A 12,749-nucleotide genomic window follows, 5' to 3' on the forward strand; every position below is an offset into this window, starting at 1 on the left:
CTGCTTCAGATTCTGTGTCTTCCTCTCTCTCTCTGTGCCTCCCCCTCTCACACTCTGTCTCTCTCAAAAAAATAAAAATAAACATTAATTTTTTGGTAAAAAACCGTATTAGTTTATGTGGAAAAAAAACTTTGTAAATTGTAGAATGCTATGTATTTAACCATGAGGCATAATTATTATAGGTTTATGCCTATATTCATTCCTGAGTGTTAAATTTACACACAAAATTGGGTACTACTCAAACATTAGATGTAATTTTTAAGATTTATCAAAGGCTTCTGAATGGCAAAACAAATAACTTGTCTAGAAATTAGCTATTTTCATTAAAGAAATCTCTGGATTATTAGGAAAGCTCAAAATTTGAATGAAACATCATAAAATCTTATAACTGAACTGCCCATTTATTATTATGCTCACTGAATTACATAATACAGACTCAGGTTACTAGTAAAATTTCAGAGAATGAGCAGTTAAAGATAAATTTTGAAACTCTGCCTACTTCTGAAAATGATCTATAGAAAAACAAAGTTGTGCATTATCTAAATTTCAGAGTTCATCTGAATATAATGGTAAAAGTATATGAACATAATTTTCACTTGATACTTTATGAAGAATAAATATGTTTGTTACTTATTTCTCAAGAAGGCTAATCAAAACTTTCATTTAAACCTAACACATAAGAAAACCTTAAACAAATACCTTACAAATTCTAAATTAGAGTCTTTGCCTATGTTTTATGGCAAGCATATTATTTTGTCATTAAACTGTCTGTGTTAAAAGCGTCATGAGAGACACAAATAAGAAACTTACTAAGTAGCAATTATATGCCAGTAACTTTGCATTCATTATGGTATTACACTCTTTCAAACAACCCTATGAAGTAGGTATTATCACCACCTTACATATGGAAAAAGAGACAAAGAGACAAAGTGATAAAATATCTTGCCCAGAATAACATAGCTAGTAAGAAGCAGGTCTAGGATTTGAACTCAGGAATACTTATTCCTAAGAACTACCTAAGAAGTACCTCTTTCCCAGAAGCCACTTCTGCCGGCTATATTTCAACTCTGTTTTAGTTTCAGTACCATTAATGCTTTCCTATTCACTAATTACCCTATCACAAATGAACCCATGAAAAAACATCACTTAAAACCCTAGCACCCTGCTAGGCTTTCGTTGTCTGCTCTTCAAATTGTGTATGTATGAGTGCATGTGTGTTTTAACATATTTAAGATCACACTATATACTATTTAGTGTCCTCCTTTTTACCCACTTATCATATCATAAGCAACATCCCATATCTTTAAAATGTTATACACACACACACACACACACACACACATATTATAAAGTTACCTAAGATAATTAAGATAATTAAAAACTGGAAATAACCCAACAGAACACTTAGGTAAATTATGGTAAATTAGTTTGGTGATATTATATTTTATGGTTCTCAATGCCTGAAGAATATCAACATAACTAATTTACCATAATTTACCTAAATGTTCATTTGGGTTACTTCCAGTTTTTCATTATCTTAGATAACTCTATTTTATATATATATATATATATATATATATATATATATATGTATATATGTATTTTCCACACTTATGAATATTAACCCAAGAAGGATTCCTAAGAAATAAGACAGGAAGTACTGGGTTGGTAAAAATAAATAGTCCAAGATTTTTGATATAAAGAATAAAATTATTTTCCAAAAAAGTTTACAATAATTTATACTCCCATCAGCAATTTATGAAAACATTTGTCTTACTACATACACCATAGCACTGAATATTACTCTTCAAAAAATATTTTTTAATTTGCTACACAAAAATGTCACCAATTTTTTTTAATTTAAATTTTGATTCCTAGGCTAAACATTTTTTACCATGTTCTCTAGGCCTTTCTATTTTTTAAGTGAATTATCAGCAATGTTTTTGCCTATTTTTAATTATTTACTTACTGTTTTTTCAGTTGGTATAAGCCCTTTAAATATTAAAAATGTCAGTTCTCCATAATATTACTTGTAAATATTGTAATATTGTAAATATTGTAAGTATTTTCACCATTTTGTGCTTGTTGTCTTATATTCAGTAATTCTTAATTTTATGTAGTCAAATTTATGTATCATTTATGTATGATTTTCCTTCACTATTTTAATGATTACAGAAATCTCTATTCAATGGTCAACTACAAATTCAACTGCATTTTCTTTTAGAACAATTGTTTTCCCAGATTTAACTATTTAGGTAAAATTTATCATTTGTATGAAATAGAGATGAAAATTTAAAATGACTTTTCTCTGAAATATCTGATTTATAATATACTATTTGCTAATCAATCAATCTCTGCCGTTAACTTGTTATCCATCTTCTATCATAGTAACATATGGTAAATCATATATACCAGAATATTTTGGGCCTATACAGTATGTGTCTAATCTTGTGTTGATACTATGATGTTTGCTGATAGAAGTATCTTTATAAAATTTTAAACAAGAGGTAGGGCAATTAAAAGGTGTGCCTTATTTTCAAAACCTTAGTTTTCCTCCATTTGTTTACTTTCCCAGATAAGTTGGTAAAAATAATTCTGTCACTTTCAAACAAACAAAAATTCCTACTGAGACACTGATTGAAATTTTATTAAACCTATAAATTAATTCTGGAAAAACTGGAAGCTCTAAAATTATCATTCATTCATCCAAATATATTTTCTGAATATTAGCAAAGTAAAACATAGCTTAAGAGTTTTGTGTGTGTATCTGTGTATGTGCATGTATATGTTGGGGGTGGGGAGAGAAATTTAGGAAGGTACCATTCCCTTTAAAATATATGACATATATCATAAAAGTCTTTAACACATACAAAATTTACTTTTAAAAGTCTTCTTCTAAGGCATAATGAAAATACCTCATTTTGGATGACATGACAATTTTATTGTATACACAAGTGAAGTATAACAAATAAATAACTTATTAATAAGCTGTCTAAAGAAGTAACAAATCATTTTCTAAAAGCCTGTACAATGAATATACTAATTTATTGTCTTTTGGGAAATGCATTGAAAATGCTTGCTCTTACCTAATATTCCAGACTTAGGAATCAAAACTTACTGACTGCATCTCTGTGCTAGTATGGGTTTAGATAGTCCCACATCGACAATGAAGGTCTGAAGAGTTTAAAAGAAAATTAGAAATGACTACAAGTAAGAATTGCTCACACATTCTTGAAATTTCTACACTATAACACAAGAAACCATGAATTCTGGAACCTTGTTTCTCTGTTGTTATTCTATGTCTTGAGAACAGCTTTTATCAAGGTCCTTTAAAAACCCTCCTTGGAAGGGGGTCCTAGACAGACCCTACCATAAACTGAATTCTGTTCTATAATAAACAATATACCAAGATCACAGTCTATATTCATGCATGGCATGTTCTGCACTGGAGGTAGACAGATAGAAGCCAGAGACCTTAGCCACTTAAGCACTAGCTAGCATATCATAAGCATACTTTTCCCTTTTCAAAGCAAGTTCCACAGCTCTGGGAATCAATAATACCTTTCCTGTGCTCAACATTTTAATTCTGGAAGTGAGATGTTGATCCACTATCACCCAATTGAAATGCTAGTCCCAGACTACCACTTTAAGACAAAATGAAGTAGACAAAGACACGATTTAATCTTCTGCCTGAAACAACTAAAAAACAGTACAAAATCTATGAAATGACATTTTTGAAGACATTGGCCATCAGTCAACAAAAGACAGTGAATGTGAAAAATAGGAAACAAACAAGATAAGCATTACAGCTGTCCTACCTAACAATCTGGAAACAGTTTCTAAAGCAGCAGTGCAGGAAGGGCCAAGTAAGGCAGAGCCTTGAAGACTCTGAGTTAGTGAGAGGCTGGGGAGACAAGAAGGATAGAATTCACAAGATAGAGTACAGAAGGGATAATTTCGGAGAGAGAAAGAGAGGGAGAGAGAGAGAGAGAGAGAGAACAATAGAGTTATGTAGAGGTCTCTCTCAAGTATTTAGCAGAGAAATGCTTGGGACATATGAGTGAAGAAACTATCCTGAACTAGGAAACAATAAATTAAAGGATTAGAGGGACTATCCTACAGAATTTATACAGGGTGAGGAACTTCCTGTTACCTCCAACCAGAGCAGAAAATCTCATAATTCACAGGGTATTGGATAAAGTAATCCAAAGTGTTTTGCATCAGAGTGGTGCAAAATTAGTCCCTGACTAAACGCAGTTTTAGTCCAGTTTAACAACCTGAAAAAAATCAAATTAGTTCTATATTCCAGAATAAATCTAAATATTTATAATACAAAAATATCCATCACCTAACAAGATAAATTTCAGATTGTCTGCCATCTAATAAAAAATTGCCAATCATGGACATGAGGAAACTACCTAAACCCAGGTAATCCTAAAGGATTAAAAAAAGAATCCACAGAGTTCACAAAGGAACAGGATAGGTCCTGTTCTCAACAGTGAGAATAAAAAATATATATATATATAATTCACAGGGTATGGGTTAGAATACTAAAAAGGGTCATGCTGCAGTATTGGCAAAAATTGATTCTAGACTAAATTCTGCTCTAGTTCTACATAACAAAGTTTAAAATCAAAAATCAAAAGCTTAACTAAATCTGAGAACAAAGATAATTCTACTTATAAGAAAACAATAGTATCCAGAATACAAGAAAAATATATTCATAATGCTTACCATCCAATAAAAAATTACCATGTAATTACACTTCCTGTTGAAGCATGAAAGCAGATACAGATAAAACTTAAATCAATTGGTGTGGCTGTGTTCCAACAAAACTGTATTTACAGAAATAAGAAACTAGCTATATCTTCTGTGAGATCACAGATTCCTAACTCCTGAGTTACAGATTTACACTATAAACACTAAAACAACTGCTAAAATAACAAAAAAGTGTTATGGATAAAAACAATTAAATTGAAAATAACGCACTAAAGGGGAGGTGGTGGTCCAAGACAATGTCCTGATAGGAAGATTCTGAACTCACTTCGTCCCATGGACACACCAAATCTATGGCTATATAAGGAAAAATTCACTATGAAAGAGACCTGAAAACTAACTGAACACTTCGTCACAAGAAATGGTAAAAGGCTCACACTTTAGAGCCTATGGAGGTGGTCTGAGGAACATAGGCCAGGGAGCAACATTTTTGTGCCCTCACTCAGCCTTGATACAACATGCTGGTACCTCACATAAAGGAACTCATACACTCATATGAATTTCTGAATTTTTTAACTATAGCCTAGGGGCCCCTACAGATTTCCAGGTCTGGAGCACAGTAGGATTTATAATTATACTCCAAAGGAATATATATATATATATATATATATATATATATATATATATATGCATACTTTAAAACTCCTGCCTGAGGCTTCTGAGAAGGGGGCAACCTGGCAGAGAAGTAGTGAGACCTGTACTTTCTGCATCTCTCAAACAAAGAAAGTCTGAAGCCAATGGACTTTGAACCCCAAGAGTCTGGGAGGAAAAGAGACTGAGTATAACAGGGAGACACTGGAACAACCTTACAGGCTATAGGGCTACTTCAAGAAACAAATCAAAGCACACTTGATGGAGGATCCAAAACATCACTACAAGTAGGGAAATAAAATAAGCAAAGTCACTACAACAGACAGCAAGTAACACTCTCCAAAAAAACATCTCCTGAAGGCCCAGGCCATGGACACTGTATGACCCCACCCCTTTAATATAGCAGTGCTCACAGGTGAAGAGCATATAAAAAGCTTTTAAAACGCATAAGGGACAGAAAATTAGCCAAAATGATGAAAAGGAAGAATTCTCTGCAAAAGAAATTCCAGGAAAAAGTAACAGCTAAAGAATTGATCAAAACAGATATAAGCAATATAACTGAACAAATATTTAGGGTAATAGTCATAAAATTTATTGCTGGGCTTGAAAAAAGTATAGAAGACAGCAGAGAATCTATTGCTGCAGAGATAAAGGGACAAAAACAGTCATGAGGAATTTAAAAATGCTATAAATGAAGTTCAAAATAAAATGGAGGCGGCTACAGTGCGGGTGAAGAGGCAGAGGGGTGAATAGGTGAATTAGAAGATAAAATTATGGAAAAAAGAGGAAGCTGAGAAAAAGAGAGATAAAAAAATCCAGGATCATGAGGGGATAATTAGAGAACTAAGTGATTCAGTCAAACAGAAAAATATGCATATCATAAGAATTCAAGAAGAATAAGAAGAGAAAGGGGCTGAAGGTGTACTTGAACAAATCATAGCTGAGAACTTTCACAATCTGGGGAAAGAAACAGGCATTGAAATCCAAGAGGCACAGAGAACTCCTCTCAGACATAACATGAATAAACCTTCTGCATGACATATACTGAAACTGGCAAAATACAAGGATAAACAGAATTCTGAAAGCAGCTAAGGATAAACAGACTTAACATACAAAGGTAGATACATAACGGTAGTAGCAGACTTAGCTACTGAAACTTGGCACGCAAGAAAGGAATGACAGGAAATATTCAATGTGATAAACAGGAAAAATATGCAGCCAAGAATCTTTTACCCAGCAAGCCTGTCATTCAGAATAGAAGGAGAGTTAAAGGTTTTCCCAAACAAAAACTGAAGGATTTCATCACCACCAAACCAGCCCTACAAGAGATCCTAAGGGGGGCTCTGAGTGAAATGTTGCAAGGACCACAAAGTACCAGAGATATCACTACAAGCATGAAACCTACAGACATCACAATGACCTTAAACCTGTAACTTTCTATAATAACACTGAATGTAAATGGACTAAATGCGCCAACCAAAAGACATAGGGTCTCAGAATGGATTAAAAAAAAAACAAGACCCATCTATTTTCTGTCTACAAGACTCATTTTAGACCTGAGGATACCTTCAGATTGAAAGTGAGGGGATGGAGAACTATCTATCATGCTACTGGAAGTCAAAAGAAAGCTGGGGTAGCCATATTTATATCTGACAAACTAGACTTTAAATTAAAGGCTGTAACAAGACATGAAGAAAGACATTACATAATGACAGGGTCTATCCATTGGGAAGAGCTAACAATTATAAATGTCTATGCACCAAAGTCAGGAGCACCCAAATATATACATATAATTTAATATAATTTAATAATTATATTAAATATTATATTAATAATTTAATATAATATACATATATATACATATAATTTAATATAATACATTTAATCACAAACATAAACAATTTTATTGCTAAGAAGGGGTTAATTGCAGGGGACTTTAATACTCCACTTACAGCAATGGACAGAACATCTAGACAGAGAATCAGTAAAGAAACAATGGCCCTGAATGATTGGACCAGATGGACTTGACAGATACATGTAGAACTCTAAATGCCAAAGGAACAGAATATACCTTCTTCTGAAATGCACATGGAACATTCTCCGAGATAGATCACATAATGGGTCACAAAACAGCCCTTCATAAGTATAAAAGAATTGAGATCATACCATGCACACTTTCAGATCACAATGCTATGAAGCTTGATATCAACCATAGGAAAAATTCTGGAAAACCTCCAAAAGCATGGAGGTTAAAGAGCATCCTACTAAAGAATGAATGGGTCAACCAGGCAATTAGAAAAGAAATTTAAAAAATATATGGAAATAAATGAAAATGAAAAGACAACAATCCAAACGCTTTGGGATGCAGCAAAGGCAGTCCTAAAAAGAAAATACATTGCAATCCAGCCCTATCTCAAATAACAAGAAAAATCCCAAATACAAAACTCTAATAGCACACCTATAGGAGCTAGAAGCAGAGCAGCAAAGACACCCCAAAGCCAGCAGAAGAAAATAAATAATAAAGATCAGAGCAGAAATAAACAATATGGAATCCAAAAAAAGCCCAGCAGAACAGATCAGTGGAACCAAGAGTTGGTTTTTGAAAAAATAAGCAAAATTGATAAATCCCTAGTAAGACTTCTCAAAAAGAAAAGAGAGAGGAATCAAACAGATAAAATCACGAATGAAATGGATTTATTACAACCAATCACTCAGTGATACAAGCAATTGTCAGGTAATACTATGAAAATTTATATGCCAACAAACTGGACAACATGGTAGAAATGGAGAAATTTCTAAATACCCACACACTACCAAAACTCAAATGGGAAGAAATAGAGAATTTGAACAGACCCATAACTGGTGAAGAAATTGAATCAGTTATCAAAAATCTCCCAACAAATAAGAGTCCAGGACCACATGGCTTCCCTGGGGAATGCTACCAGACATTTAAATCAGACTTAATACCTATCCTTCTCAAGCTGCTCCAAAAAATAAAAGGGGAAGGAAAACTTCCAGTCTCATTCTATGACACTTACATTACTTTGATTCCCAAACCAGACAGAGACACATCAAAAAAAAAAAAAAAAAGAAAAAAGAAAAAAAAGAGAGAGAGAGAGAGAGAGAGAACTACAGGCCAACATTCCTGAAGAATATCGATGCCAGAATTCTCAACAAGTTACTAGCGAATGAAATTCAACAGCATATAAAAAGAATTCTTCAACATGATCAAGTGGGATTCATTCCTGGGCTGCAGGGCTGCTTTAATAATCACAAATCAATCAATGTGATACATCACATTAATAAAAGAAAAGATGAGAACCATATGGTCATGTCAATAGATGCAGAAAAAGCGTTTGACAAAATACAGCATCCTTTCTTACTAAAAACCCTCAGGAAAGTTGAGACAGAAGGAAAAACTTAAACATCATAAAAGCCATTTATGAAAAGCTCACAGCTAATATCATCCTCAATGAGGAAAAAGTGAGAGCTTTCCCCCTGAGACCAGGAACACGACAGGGATGTCCACTCTCACCACTGTTGTTTAGCATAGTGTTGGAAGTCCTAGCATCAGCAATCAGACAACAAAATGAAATCAAAGGCATCAAAATTGGCAAAGATGAAGTCAAACCTTCACTTTTCACAGATGACATGCTACTCTGCATGGAAAACGTGAGAGACTTCACCAAAAGGCTGCTAGAACTGATACATGAATTCAGCATGGAAAACCTGACAGATTTCACCAAAAGGCTGCTAGAACTGATACATGAATTCAGCAAAGTTGCAGGATACAAAATCAATGTACAGAAATAGGTTGCATTTTTATACACCAATAATGAAGCAATAGAAAGAGAGATAAAGAAACTGATCCCATTCACAATTGCACCAAGAACCATAAAATACTTAGGTATATACTTAACCAAAGATGTAAAATATCTGTATGCTGTAAACTATAGAAAGCTTATGAAGGAAACTGAAGAAGAGACAAAGAAATGGAAAAAGATTCCATGCTCATGGATTGGAGGGACAAATATTGTTAAAATGTCAATACTACCCAAAAAAATTTTTTTACAAAAGTCAATACTACCCAAAGCAATCTACATATTCAATGCAATCCCAATCAAAATTGCACCAGCATTCTTTCAACGCTAGAACAAGCAATCCTAAAATTTGTATGGAGCCACTAAAGACCCCAAATAGCCAAAATAATATTGAAGAAGAAAATCAAAGCAAGAGGCATCACAATCTCAGACTTTAGCCTCTGCTACAAAGCTGTAATCACCAAGACAGTATAGTATTGGAACAAAAACAGACACAAAGACCAATGGAATAGAATACAGAACCCAGAATTGGACCTACAAAATATGGCCAACTAATCTTTGACAAAGCAGGAAAGAGTATCCAATAAAAAAAGACGGCTTCGTTAACAAATAGTGTTGGGAGAACTGGACAGCAACATGTAAAAGAATGAAGACAGACCACTTTCTCACACCATTCACAAAAATAAACTCAAAATGGATAAAGGACTTGAATGTGAGACAGGAAACCATCAAAACCCTAGAGGAGAAAGCAGGAAAAACCTCTCTGACCTCAGCTGCAGCAATTTCTTACTCGACACATCTCCAAAGGCAAGGGAATTAAAATCAAAAATGAACTACTGGGAACTCATGAAGATAAAAAGCTTCTGCACAGCAAAGGAAACAATCAACAAAACTAAAAGGCAACCAACAGAATGGGAAAAGATATTTGTAAATGATGTAGCACATAAAGGGTTAGTATCCACAATCTATAAAGAACTCACCAAACTCCACACCTGAAAAGCAAATAATCCAGTGAAGAAATGGGAAGAGTACATGAATGGACAGTTTTCCAAAGAAGACATCCAGATGGCCAACAGACACATGAAAAGATGCTCATCATCAGGGAAATGCAAATCAAAACCACAATGAGATACCACCTCATGCTGGTCAGAGTGGCTAAAATGAACAAATCAGGAGATTATAGGTGCTGGCGAGCATGTGGAGAAATGGGAACCCTCTTGCCCCATTTGTGGGAATCCAAACTGGTGCAGCCACTCTGGAAAACAGTGTGGAGGTTCCTCAAAAAATTAAAAATAGAACTACCCTACAACCCAGCAATAGCACTACTGAAAATTTATCCAAAGTATATGGGAGTGTTGATGCATAGGGTCACTTGTACCCCAATGTTTATAGCAGCACTTTCAACAATAGCCAAATTATGGGAAGAGCCTAAATTCCCATCAACTGATGAATGGATAAAGAAGATGTGGTTTATATATACAATGGAATACTACTTGCAATGAGAAAGAATGAAATCTGGCCATTTGCAGCAGCATAGATGGAACTGGTGGGTATTATGCTGAGTAAAATAAATCAATAAGAGTAAGACCAATACCATATGTTTTCACTCTTATGTGGATCTTGAGAAACTTAACAGAAGATGATGGGGGAAAGGGAAGCGGAAAAAAGTTACATAGAGGTAGGGAGGCAAACCATAAGAGACTCTTAAATACTGAGAACAAATTGAGGTTGATGGGGGTGGGGGAGAGTAGAATGTGGGTGATGGGCATTGAGGAGAGCACTTGTTGGGATGAGCACTGGGTTTTGTATGGAAACCAATTCGACAATAAGGTATATTTAAAAAAATAAAGAATAAAATAAAACTCCTGCCTGAGGATCTGTCTCTCAATCCTGTAACTAGGTGCTGACTGAGATCTTTCCCTCTGGAACACTGACAGTTCTTGGCACACCCTCAACAACTGGGACCTATCAAAAATAAATCAGGATGCTTAGACAATCACAAAGGTTTAAGAGAACCAAGAGCTAGGATATGGTTGAAAGATAAGGTTCATCTCTTACACAAGACCATTCTTTGAAGCAAGATTGGGATAAGCAGATGTTTCATGTAATACACAGAAACACAGAAAGTCAAGTGGAATGAGGAAATAGACATATGTGTTCCAAATGAAAGAACAAGATGAAACCCCAGAAAAAAAAGACCTTAATGTAACAGATATAAGTAATGTACCTAATAAAGAGTTCAGAGTATTAGTTTCAAAAATCCTCATCAAAGCATTTTTGCTTTGATAGAGAAGCATGGAAATACGGTGAAAACTGCAACAAAGAGATAGAATATATAAGAAAAAATGAACAAAAATAATAGAGTCAAAGAATAAAATAACTAAATGGAAAAATACACTAGAGGGTTTCTACAACAGATTAGATGAAGCAGAAGAAAGACTCAGTTGTTTAGACGACAGGGCAGTTGAATTCACCCAAACAGAGTGGCAAAAAGAAAAAAAGAATTTCAAAACTGAAGATAGTTTTAGCATCCTATGGACAACATAAAACAGAACAACATTCACATTATAGGAGTTCAAGAAGGAGAAGAGAGAGAGAAAATGTGAGAAAATTTATTTGAAACAATAGCCCCAAACTTCTCTAGCCTGTGGTGAAAACAAATATCTAGATAAAGGAAGCCCTCAGAGGCCCAAATAAGAAAAACCAAGGAAGATCCACACAAGACATTATAAGTAAAATTTCAAAAGTTAAAAATAGAGGTTCTTAAGAGCAGCAAGAGAAAAACAACTTATTACATACAAGGAAACCCCATAGGACTGTCAACAGATTTTTCAGCAAAATCTCTGCAGACCAGAAGGGAGTGGCACAATATATTAAAAAGACCAAGGGAAAAAAGTTCAAAAAATACTGTACACAGTAATATTATCATTTAAAACTGAAGGAGAAATAGAGTTTTCCAGACAAGAAAAAAGCTAAAAGAGTTCATCACCAATAAACTGGTCATATAAGAAATGTTAAGGGACTCCTTTAAGCTGAAAAAAGGGGTATTAACTACTCACAAGAAAACACATGGAAGTATAAATCTCACTAGTAAAGGTAAATACAGTAGTCCTCACAATTACTGGCAAGAGATATGTTCCAACACACTCAGTGGCTGCCTAAAACTGCAGGTAGTGCCAAACCTTATACATAGTATGTTTTTTCAATACATACATTATTATAAAGTTTAACTTATAATTTTGACACAATAAAATATTAGCAACAAAAACAAATAACAAAAAAGAATAAGTATAACATTATGTTGTAATAAAAGTTACATGAACGTGGGTTCTCTCTCTCTCAAAATAATTGTTATGCTGCAATTGCCCTTATTCTTGTGATGATTTGAGATGATAAAATGCCTACGTGATGAGATGAAGTAAAGGGAATGACATATACATTATGCCATAGCATTAACCTACTACTGATCTTCTGAGGATATGTTCAAAGTACGATTGTCTGCTTCTGGACCATGGCTGCCCATGGGTAAGAGAAACAGCACAGAAAAACTGCAGATAATGA

General features: G+C 34.1%; 1 protein-coding gene across 1 annotated transcript in view; it reads right to left on the bottom strand.

The window, feature by feature from the left end:
• RPS6KA6 (ribosomal protein S6 kinase A6) overlaps window positions 1-12,749 on the bottom strand; it is a 176,109-nt gene that overhangs the window by 74,464 nt on the left and 88,896 nt on the right. The gene's annotated exons all lie outside the window — the stretch shown is intronic.

The sequence above is a fragment of the Prionailurus bengalensis genome, chromosome X, assembly GCF_016509475.1.
Source record: "Prionailurus bengalensis isolate Pbe53 chromosome X, Fcat_Pben_1.1_paternal_pri, whole genome shotgun sequence".
NCBI lineage: Eukaryota > Metazoa > Chordata > Mammalia > Carnivora > Felidae > Prionailurus > Prionailurus bengalensis.